This window comes from Sardina pilchardus, chromosome 14 (assembly GCF_963854185.1).
Source record: "Sardina pilchardus chromosome 14, fSarPil1.1, whole genome shotgun sequence".
NCBI lineage: Eukaryota > Metazoa > Chordata > Actinopteri > Clupeiformes > Clupeidae > Sardina > Sardina pilchardus.
The window spans coordinates 13,348,204-13,358,203 of record NC_085007.1 but is presented as its reverse complement, the minus strand read 5'-3'; the positions used below and the strand labels follow the sequence as shown (position 1 = coordinate 13,358,203).

General features: G+C 46.5%; 1 protein-coding gene across 6 annotated transcripts in view; it reads left to right on the top strand.

Moving 5' to 3' along the window:
- strbp (spermatid perinuclear RNA binding protein) overlaps positions 1-10,000 on the top strand; it is a 117,534-nt gene that overhangs the window by 253 nt on the left and 107,281 nt on the right. The window contains exon 1 of one of the 6 annotated variants that reach the window (XM_062554203.1): positions 576-806. The exons of 4 other annotated variants lie outside the window; for them this stretch is intronic. The gene's annotated coding sequence lies outside the window, so the exon portion shown is untranslated. Of the gene's footprint in view, positions 1-575; positions 807-5,520; positions 5,542-10,000 lie in introns of those variants that run through there. One more of the 6 variants, XM_062554205.1, reaches the window with a different exon arrangement.

Genomic DNA, 10,000 nt, shown 5'->3' with positions numbered 1-10,000 from the left:
CGCAGGCTATTAGGTAACGTACAGTAGCTCGGAGCCATGCAACTCAACCAGCCACAAAGCTATTGATAGTTTACCTAACGCTGTAATCCCATTTCGGAGTCTTTTCGTAATCGCCATAAGCATGTATTTGTATTGCGGTTGATGTGCTGATTGAACTTTGCTGTGGTAGCCTGCCTGTATCTTCACTGTGTTCCCCTGCAATTGTGAGAACATCTTAGACGGTGGTGCAGGCTGCTATACTTGAATTATTTATTAGACAGCAGCTAGGTCTGAAGAAAAACAAGCGCCTGTTGTCTGAACGGTCTTTCCGTCTTGTGCAGAGATACCAAATAAATTGTCAGCGTTATATGAACTTTTAATAGTCATGGACATTCTAGCTGCATAATCGCATAGCGAAGCAGCAATGTAATGTATGCACGGAACTGACTGTTTGAGGGGGCGATCGTTATGTCTGAGTTTGGCAGTGTTTTTAAGGATTACCGGGACGTGTGTCTATGTTGTCAGTGATCTTGGCATCGAATGTAGATGTCAGTATGCCCTAGATGTGTGCCACTGCCTCTGTGCAAGGCAGCTTTGGCTTTCGCGCAGCGCTAATAATGAATTGATCCTTTCCACGCCTGCGCATTTCCCATTCATCTTTGGTCTCGTGCATGCACGGAGCCAGCAGGCGGCCCACGTTGGAATCAGACTCGCGGACGGACAGCATTCGGTGTAGTCAAGCCACCGTTTATCAACTCCCTGGTCTAGTGTCTTCAGTTTCACTTGTGCGATTGTACTGGAGTGTTTTCACAGTACCTGTCTTGAATGTAAGTGATGTTAACTACTTTTGATGTGTTGCTCACATCAGGAGTCTACTGTTGTTGTGGTTTAATGTTAGCCGTACCTGCTGACGGCGGCGTTAACGTTAGCTAGCATAAAACTCTTTAGGTGACAGTTCCCAGTTTCTTTCCGACGAACTAACGTTAGCAGGCTAGCTTGTTAGATACCATTTTCAGTATAGTTGTACATGTCTGTATGAAAAGTTGACATTTTATCAGAAAAGCAAGACTTATAATTTAGAGTGTTGCAGTTATTAGACTAGACATGTGTTCAACATGACACTAACGTTACTGATCTATTATGCCTGAGCATACCTTGGTTAAAGTTAATATTAGTGTTGTCAGAAAGCCTTCCAACAAGTTTGTTATGCCTGAAATTGTTGTACAAGTCTCCATGTTTTAACCCGTGTAAACTCATACTTATTTCCCTTTAAATGGTCTAATAGCCGTAGCCTATTTAAAATGTCAATAGCAGTTGTGTTTTTATACAATGGTTTATAAAGATAGCAAAATAAACGTTACGTTAATGTTAACGTTTCGCGTAACGTTACCTATTTATTCCTTGGAGTCATTAGTGAGCTAACTATTTTAGGTTTTACGAATGGAATTACCTGAAGTCTGACAATGTGAAGATGTTATTGTGGCATTTTTTTGTCGTTGTAAACTATATTGAGGACCAAACATACGGGGCTGTTTGTCGGGTCTGAAGCCTACCGCGCTTGTGACAGTGAACAATTGCCTCTTCAGTTCATTATTGTGTAGCAGGTGCCTGTACTTCCGCAGTTCGAGCGCTCTAAAAAACATTTGGTTGTTTTGACTCGTTGGGCTTAATTGCTCCAACGTTGTTGTTACTTGTAGGGCATGTTGGCACAACATGCTCTTAGAACGTAGCCTACACACATTTTAGGATACACTGTAGCGGCTCGGTTATGTTGTTGCATATGCAAGAATATTTTGAATCGGATCGGCATGTAGGCTATTACATTTCACTGCTTGAAATGTAGGCTGAAGCAGTCGCGCCTGTTTAGTTAAGATATGAATGGTGTCCTTGTTGCTGGAACACTGTGTTGTTTGTTCAGTTGAAAAATGTCTTGAGTTAAGTCTCTCAAAATGTAAGGTAAACATGTTTTAGATAAACGATGTCTTCAAAAGGGCTCTGTTGGGGAAGTGTGGAAGAAAAAAAAGGAAACAAACAAGCCCCGCCAGTCAACCAGGCTACAGCAGGCTACTGATACTGTTCGGTAAATGCGGTTCTAGCTCTTTACGTGGTTTAATTTTATATTTGGACACACCAAGAGAGACTTAACACTGAGGAAATAAAGATGATACTGTGAATCCTCTTAAGCAGCCTGGTAATTGGTAAGTCAGTGGTAAGACCGTGTGAATTGACGGTAAAACTGCGTAAATTGATGTGGATGACTCGTTCCTATCTTGTGGTGTTGAGGCAAATATGTCGATTGTTATCTGCATTGAGAACGCAGTGATCACACCCTTGAATGCTGTTTCCTGACTTGGTGTCAAAACACTTTCAGTCAGGTAGCATACTGCATTTCTGTTCTATTTTCTATCTCTCCTCTCAGCTCCTCTCCTCATTAGTAAACACACACGCGCATGCACACACACACACACACACACACACACACACACTCTCTCTCTCTCTCTCTCTCTCTCTCTCTCTCTCTCTCTCTCTCTCTCTCTCTCTCTGCCCTCTCTCTGTAAAAGGTTGTATTTGTCTCCTGCCCAACATCTGGTTTTAAAGGCTGAGGAAAATTGCCCCACACTCTAGCTGGAAATAGCTTGCGGGCACTCTGGCTGCTGTGTGAGGTTGATATGCAGAAGATTGCACCGTTCACTCTTAATGTATTTCACAGAAAGTGAGCAAGACTGCGATGGCTCTGAGTTCCTGGCTTGTCCTTGTCCAGCTTGAAGCTGATTTTATTTGTCCTCTTTACTTCTTGTTGTCTGAACACCCGCTGTAACAACATAGTAGATTGCTGTGTGTGTGTGTGTGTGTTTAGAGTGCTCCCACTATTAATCACAGAGAGACTTCTGTTGAACTGCCATAGCTGCTGTGGTCTGCAGAACTAATGGGCTTCAGTGTGTTAGTCTGTGAGTGTGAGTGTGAGTGTGTGTGTGTGTGTGTGTAAGAAAAGAGAGAGCGAGCATGTGTTTTAGTCTCCCTCAGGACACAGGTCAAAGGTGAAGGGTTAGGGAGGAGTGGGTTATTCTATAGCGCGTCGGCCCCAGCCCCCCCTTTGTCTTGCATGACTCCCACACACCCGTCTCTCTCTGACTAGCGCTCTCTCTCTCTCTCTCTCTCTCTCTCTCTCTCTCTCTCTCTCTATTTATCTCACTCTCATTCTCACTCTCTCCCATTGAGTGCCTATGTGTGCATTGAATAAGAGTCAGACAGTCTGTGTGTTGACGGAAGTGCTTGAATGATCACCAGGACCTGCTGTTGTGCTTCATCTGTTTTTTATTGTTTGCTTTGCTTCCTGCGGTAGTCTGTTAATCGAGAAGTGAAGCCTAACAGAAGCCTGTAGCTTTAGTTGTAGTAGTTTTGAGGAATGACATCTGGTATGGTTAATAAGAAGGCCAGAAAGAGGCTTGATTGCTTAAAAAAATCCATCGCACGACCAGTGGAGATTGAGCGGTTAGTTTTCGGCTACCTGTGATACAGCTGTTTGCGTTTTGTTGTTTACAGGATTAAGTGTGTATTTAGATGATAAATAATAGTAAGGAATACATGAGATCCTTGTTGTCATCATAGTAGACGTTATGCTTTGCTGACAAAAATACCAGTATTTGTGTATTCCTCGTTCTACTGGTATTTTTACATCTCATACATACTTGAAGTGCTGATTTTTATGTCGGTCCATTTGTCCTGTGAAGTGAAGACCACACTGGAAGCCCAGGTGTGCGCCGTACCGTGATGTCGCTTGCGTGTTGTTTGCTTCTCGTAATGGCCTGAATGGTGGAAGTGCAGGCTGAAGTGCTGTCATTTTCTCTGTCATCTCTCTCTGTCTCTGGCCCTGATTAAGTGTATCTGAAGAGGAGGATACTACTACACTAGGCCTCTCTTTTGGTGTCCTTTCTGTCTGTTTCCTTTTCTTCCCTTCATACCCTTCCCTCTCTTTATCACTCCTGTCTTCAATGCACTCGTGTCTCGTTCTCTTCCTCTCTCTCTCTCTCTCTCTGTTTTCAGTCTATCTCTCACTCTCCCTGATTTTCTCTCCTCTGTCTTACCCTCTCCCTCGTATCCCTCCATCTCTCTCTCTCTCTTTCTCTCCATTACTTCCTCTCCCAATATGCACTCTGCTCTTCCCCTCTCTTTCCCTCTCCCTCTCATCCCTCTCTCCCTCTCTCCCTCTCATCCTGCCCTGCTGTTTCCCGGTGCTATTCCTGGCTCATGCAGGAGCAGAGGATGATGGCGGGGAGCTGCTAACTAACACTCGGAGACAGAGAGCGCCAGAGCTGAGATCCTCTCTGCTCCGCTCCTCTCCGCTCCGCTCTCTGCTACTCTCTGCCTGCCAAGGCTTGCTTCCTCCTGAGGCATGGCACCAGACGCCAGCACCCCAACCTTCACCCCACCCCTCCCCACCCAACCACACAGACACACACACTCACACACACACACACCCCTGCACCCCTCCCCTTGCTTTCTGCTCTCGCAGGATGAGCGCCATTGAAACCTTGAAGCAAAGTATAATGCCACCCTCCCTCTCTCCCCCCCCCCCCCCCACCACCACCAACCCAGCCTTTTGTCTTTCTTTTGTTTATTTTTTGTCTATTTGTAGGGTGACATACAAGGTTGTTCCGCTTGTCAGTGATATTGGAGAGAGGTGAGGAGGGAATTGGAGAGACTTGAAAAGTTATGAAACTGAGACAAAGAGGGAAGGGGGGGGGGGCAGAGGGAAGGAGGGAGGAGGGAGAGGAAGTGATGGAGGACAGAGAGATGGCACTGGAGAGGACAGAATCTATTGAGTCAGCAGGTCAATCTTTACCCATTTTTTACTGCGCAGTAGAGGGGTAGTCTGAAGCGGCTCTTTTTTTTAACACCCCTACACACACACACACATACACACACACACCTTACACACATTGATAGGGAACAGTATGTATAAAGTATAAAGTATAAACTACAACACTACTACTTCACTGCAGCACAAGTTGCATAACAACCTTTGGAGTAGATGTACAGTCTTCCATTCAGCTTATTCATTACTGGCTGGCAGCAGGCTGAGAGCAACCAATTACCAGGTGCCACACTGGAGTTTTGTTTTTGTTTTTCTTTGTAACTCGTTTGTGAGTCGTTTGACAGGAATTTATTGTGTCTAACTTCCCCATACTTACCTGCGGACTGTATCCAGTGAAGGAAGCAGTGGAGAGAGAAGAGTTTAAAATGGCACACTTTGTTCGACTCACTTGCTGCGAGACGTTGATGCAGAGGTGGTGTGTTTACGTTAGTGTTTGTTTTTTTTTGTTATCTCAGATTGCAGTGCAAACATAGTCCGCATTCTTTGGCTGCAGCAAAAGTGGATATGCTATTGTAAAAGCAAATATTGGCTTTGGAGGGAGAGGGATTTATCTCTGTTTTAGTTTGAGTAATTTTAAGGAGGTGTGTATACATACACGCACACCGAGGATGTTTTGATGTCCGCCGGCGCCATGTGGCAATGAATTCAGTGTGTGAGTTTTTGCGTGACTGGTCAAGCATATTAGGGTGAGTGTAAAAAATGTGTGTGTGTGTGTGTGTACTGTATGTGTAAAGTGTGAAAATACGGTATATCGGTTTGGCAAAAAGCAGAAGTGACAGAAATGAAAGACAGCATCTCCTCTCTTGTGCATGCATGTGTGTGACGTGCGATGTGTGTTCACACATATATTTTTAAGTATGTGTATGCTTGTGTGTGTGTGTGTGTGCGCCAGTGAGTGTCATACAAGGCCAACGGGTGGAAAAGGTTCCTGCAATGTGTAAACACAGTGTGTGTGTATAAACTCCCCCCTCAGGCAGCTGACAGCCCGGCTGGAGCTGAAGCAGTAACAGCCACAGTAACAGCAGTGGCAGCAGCTCTACCAGAGACGGCAGTGACAGAAGCCTGAGCCACAGGGAAAGAGATCCAGGGATGTGCAGAAACCAGATCTGCAGCAAGGATGGCCTTGTAAGGTAGCCCAGACAGAGACGGAGAGGGAGAGAGAGAGAGAGAGAGAGTGTTCAGGGGAAGAGAGAGGGGGAGATGGAGAGGGAGAGAGGGAGAGGGAGGGAGAGGGAGGGAGAGGGGGAGAGAGGGATGAGGGCGCTCAGGGAGAGAGACCACAGCAGGTCACCGCACTCCTGGAAGACACGGGAGGAAGAGGAGACGGAGACGGAGACGGAGACGAAGAGGGGGAGGAAGAGGAGATGGAGAGGGGGAGGAAGGGACTGGGAGAGGGGGGGGAGAGCGAGGTTGTGACCGAAAGCTTCTGAGAATAAAATAAGAGAGTGATAAAGCAATAGTGTGTGTGTGTTTGTCTTAGAGGGGGAGAGGAGTAAGTAAGTCTGTCACATTATCGACTTATCGTACACCATATGAATTTATTAACAATAACTTTTGCAGACTTCGATATTGCAATCTCAAGCTAGTTTAAAATTCTGTTGCTGGTAATCTGATTAGCCATAATTTGCTGATGTGTGAGATGAAGCAACTTCTCATTTTATCTGCCGGTTTGCTGTAGTCCCCTCAACGTCACTATTACATCCCATTTTCAACAAAGCAAAAGAGAACAAAAACTGCTGTTGCAGAAGATGGAGGAAGGCCTTGCAACTACATTACTGTGCAGATCAAATTTATTATCGCAATATTTTCTGGAACAATATATTGTCCAGCAAAAAATTATTATCGTGACTGACCTAGTAGTAAAACAGTTGTAAGCCCTAGTGAAGGCCCTAGTGTGTGTGTGTTTGTCTTTGGCAGAGAGTAAGAGAGATGTAGTAGAAGGATTGTGTGACAGTGTGTGAGTGTGTGAGTGTGTGAGTGTGTGTGTGAGAGAGAGAAGCCGAGAGATGAGGCAACAGCACTTTTTGTTGCGGCTCTGAAAGGGGAAAAGCTTGTGTTGCGTGGCTTGCAAAAAGAGCACTCTGGAACACGGGCTTTAAGGATGGATGGATGGATAATTAAATAAATATATAAAGGAATAAAAGCAGAAATGCAGCGGAAGCCTCATACACACACACACACACACACACACACACACACACACACACACACAATTATATTCTCTCTCTCTTTATCTCTCTGTCTCTCTCTTCCCTCCTTCCCTGTAGCCAGCTCAATCTCAGTGCACTTTGCACCAGGAGCCCTGAGCAGGGGCGATGAGTGTTGAGCGGGAAGGGCACTGTAAAATGGCAGGGGCCGCCCCACACTGGGCTGGGCTATCATATGCTAAGCTAAGCTACGGTGTGTGTGTGTGTGTGTGTGTGTGTGTGTGTGTGTGTGTGTGTGTGTGTGTGTTTGTGTGTGTGTGTGTGTGTGTGTGTGTGTTTGTGTGTGTGTGTTTGTGTGTGTGTGTGTGTGTGTGTGTGTGTGTGTGTGTGTGTGTGTGTGTGTGTGTGTGTGTGTGTGTGTGTGTGTGTGTGTGTGTGTGTGTGTGTGTGTGTGTGTGTGTGTGTGTGTGTGTGTGTGTGTGTGTGTGTGTGTGTGTGTGTGTGTGTGTGTGTGTGTGTGTGTATGTATAGGGAGGGCATTATAAAACGGCCGTTATCATGCATAGCTTTGTTTCATGAAATAAGTGTGCGTATATGTTATCTCGCCGAGCTTTCTGCTGTCTCTCAGATGACACTCCCCCTCCCCCCCCTCACGGCCTGTGTTGGTGGCGATAGTTTGGCTGGCTTGTTTATCTCTGTTTTGTGTACTCTGTTTAAACTGTCCTCGGTGCCATACTCTTGACTGTCACGTTTGCGTTAGTCATTATGACTGGGAGGTTCAGGGCTCCAGCTTCAAAGGGAGGGAGGATGTTTGGAGGGGTGTGTGGGGTGTAATTTGAACTTCATCAGTGCACTAATAAATTGCCTCGCTGCTGAAAGGTGTGTGTGTGTATGTGTGTGTGTGAAAGAGATGTGTGTGTTCTGTCCCCAAACCCCCAGACTGCTGTTGGAGCGCATTTGTTTATGCAAAATTATGACTGCCAGTTAACGTGCAGACAGGGTAAGCCTGAACTAACCCCACCCCTCCACACACACACACACACACTCTCTGTCTCTCTCTCTCTCTGTCTCTCTCTCTCTCTGTCTCTCTCTCTCTCTCTCTCTCTCTCTCTCTCTCTCTCTCTCGGTGCCCTTCATCTTTCTTTCCCTTTTCCCATCTCTTTCTTTCTCGTTCAATCGCTTGCTCAGTTTCCTTTCCCTTTCAAATGCTCCACTCCACTGTTTTTACTCCCTCTGCCATCTCTGTTACACACACACACACACTCCCACGTAAACACACACGGATGCCTCATTAGAGGGCTAAAAACCCAGGGCGCGCGTGTTTTTCCCCGCACCTCATCATTGCCGACTGGTTCAGAGCGCGCTGCAAGCGTCCGCCGCACTTCAAAGCCTCCCTCTGCAGTCAGAGGAGAAAGCCGGGGCTATTTAGGCAGTCATATCCACTTATTTATTCACACCGGCCCCCGATCTGCTTGTCTTTCTATTACCAGACAACTCAATCACGCTTAACGTGTGTGTGTGTGTGTGTGTGTGTGTGTGTGTGTGTGTGTGTGTGTGTGTGTGTGTGTGTGTGTGTGTGTGTGTGTGTGTGTGTGTGTGTGTGTGTGTGTGTGTGTGTGTGTGTGTGTGTGTGTGTGTGTGTGTGTGTGTGTGTGTGTGTGTGTGTGTGTGTGTGTGTGTGTGTGTGTGTGTAAAGGACTTGACCATTGTCAAGAGATTAATCACTGTTTGCCATGGCCGTTTGAAAGTTGGTGTAATTGCCGATCTAGATATTAAATTAGCCACAGCGGAGAGGAGAAGCTCTCTATCTGATAATGGTGGTAATTTAATAAAGACCGACTCCTGCTCGCAGTTATTGCCGGGCCCGATATTTATGGGAGATTTTTTTTTGTGTGTGTGTGTGTGGTATGCTTTCTCACGCCTGAATTTGTAAGTGCCTATGTGTGTTTATACCGACTGTCTGTGTAGAAATGTCTACTGCAGTGTGTGTGTGTGTGTGTGTGTGTGTGCGTGCCTACGTGTGTGTGTGTGTGTGTGTACGCAGTGGGTAGTTGGCAGGGGGGGCTCCGGCTTGTCTTTGTTCTGCATGAGTGTGCTCACCTTCGCTGGTCCGGAGAGAATTAAGCAATTACAGCGCAGCCGCACGCTCGCCTGGCTCCACTATTAGCCAGATGAAAGGAGTCCTCTGTTTGCCCGGGAAAGGAGTGTGGGGAATTTTGGTGAAGAGGTGTGTGTGTGTGTGTGTGAGAGTGTGTGCGTGCGTGCGTACGTGCACACCCATGCATGTGTCCATCATTAGATGGGTGAACGTGTAAGCTCTATCTGTATCTGTGTGTGTGTGTGTGTGTGTGTGTTTCTGTGTAAGGGTTGGCAGCCACCACTTGGCATGCACGCGTGTGTGTGTGTGTGTGTGTGTGTGTTTGTGAGAGTGATGAGCTCATTAGGTTTTGTTATGAGGCTTTGTGTCTATAGTCCCCCTAATGTCTGCCTCCTCCTGTAGTGTGGAGCTCCTCTCCAAAGCACCGCCGGGCTCGTCGCTGAATTGAATGAGGATTATCACCTCCACCAAGGAGGTTATGTTTGCAGCGTGGTTTGTCTGTCTGCTTGTTTGTGTCTCGTGCAGAATTACACACACACACACACACACACGCAAAAAAAACCTATCGGCCTGATTTTGCATGATGTAGCATCGGCCAAGGAGGCCGCCCATTACACTCTCCAAATTTAGTTTCACTTTAGCTAATGTTGCGTGATACAGCAGCGGCAGCAGCAGCGTTTTGGCTTCGCCAGAGGTCTGAGCCGTCTGAGTGCCCTGGCAGTGTGTAGTTAATGAATCAGAGGGGCAGCACTTGGTGAGAGGGAGCAATTTGAATACCGAGGCTTCGGGGGGGTTCAGGAAGGCGTTGTTGAATGGTGAGGGAGGTTGGATGTGGCTTGGCTTTGTTTTTCTGATCCATTCCACCAGCCACTGTCTCCTGCTGTGATCTGTGTAGCTTGG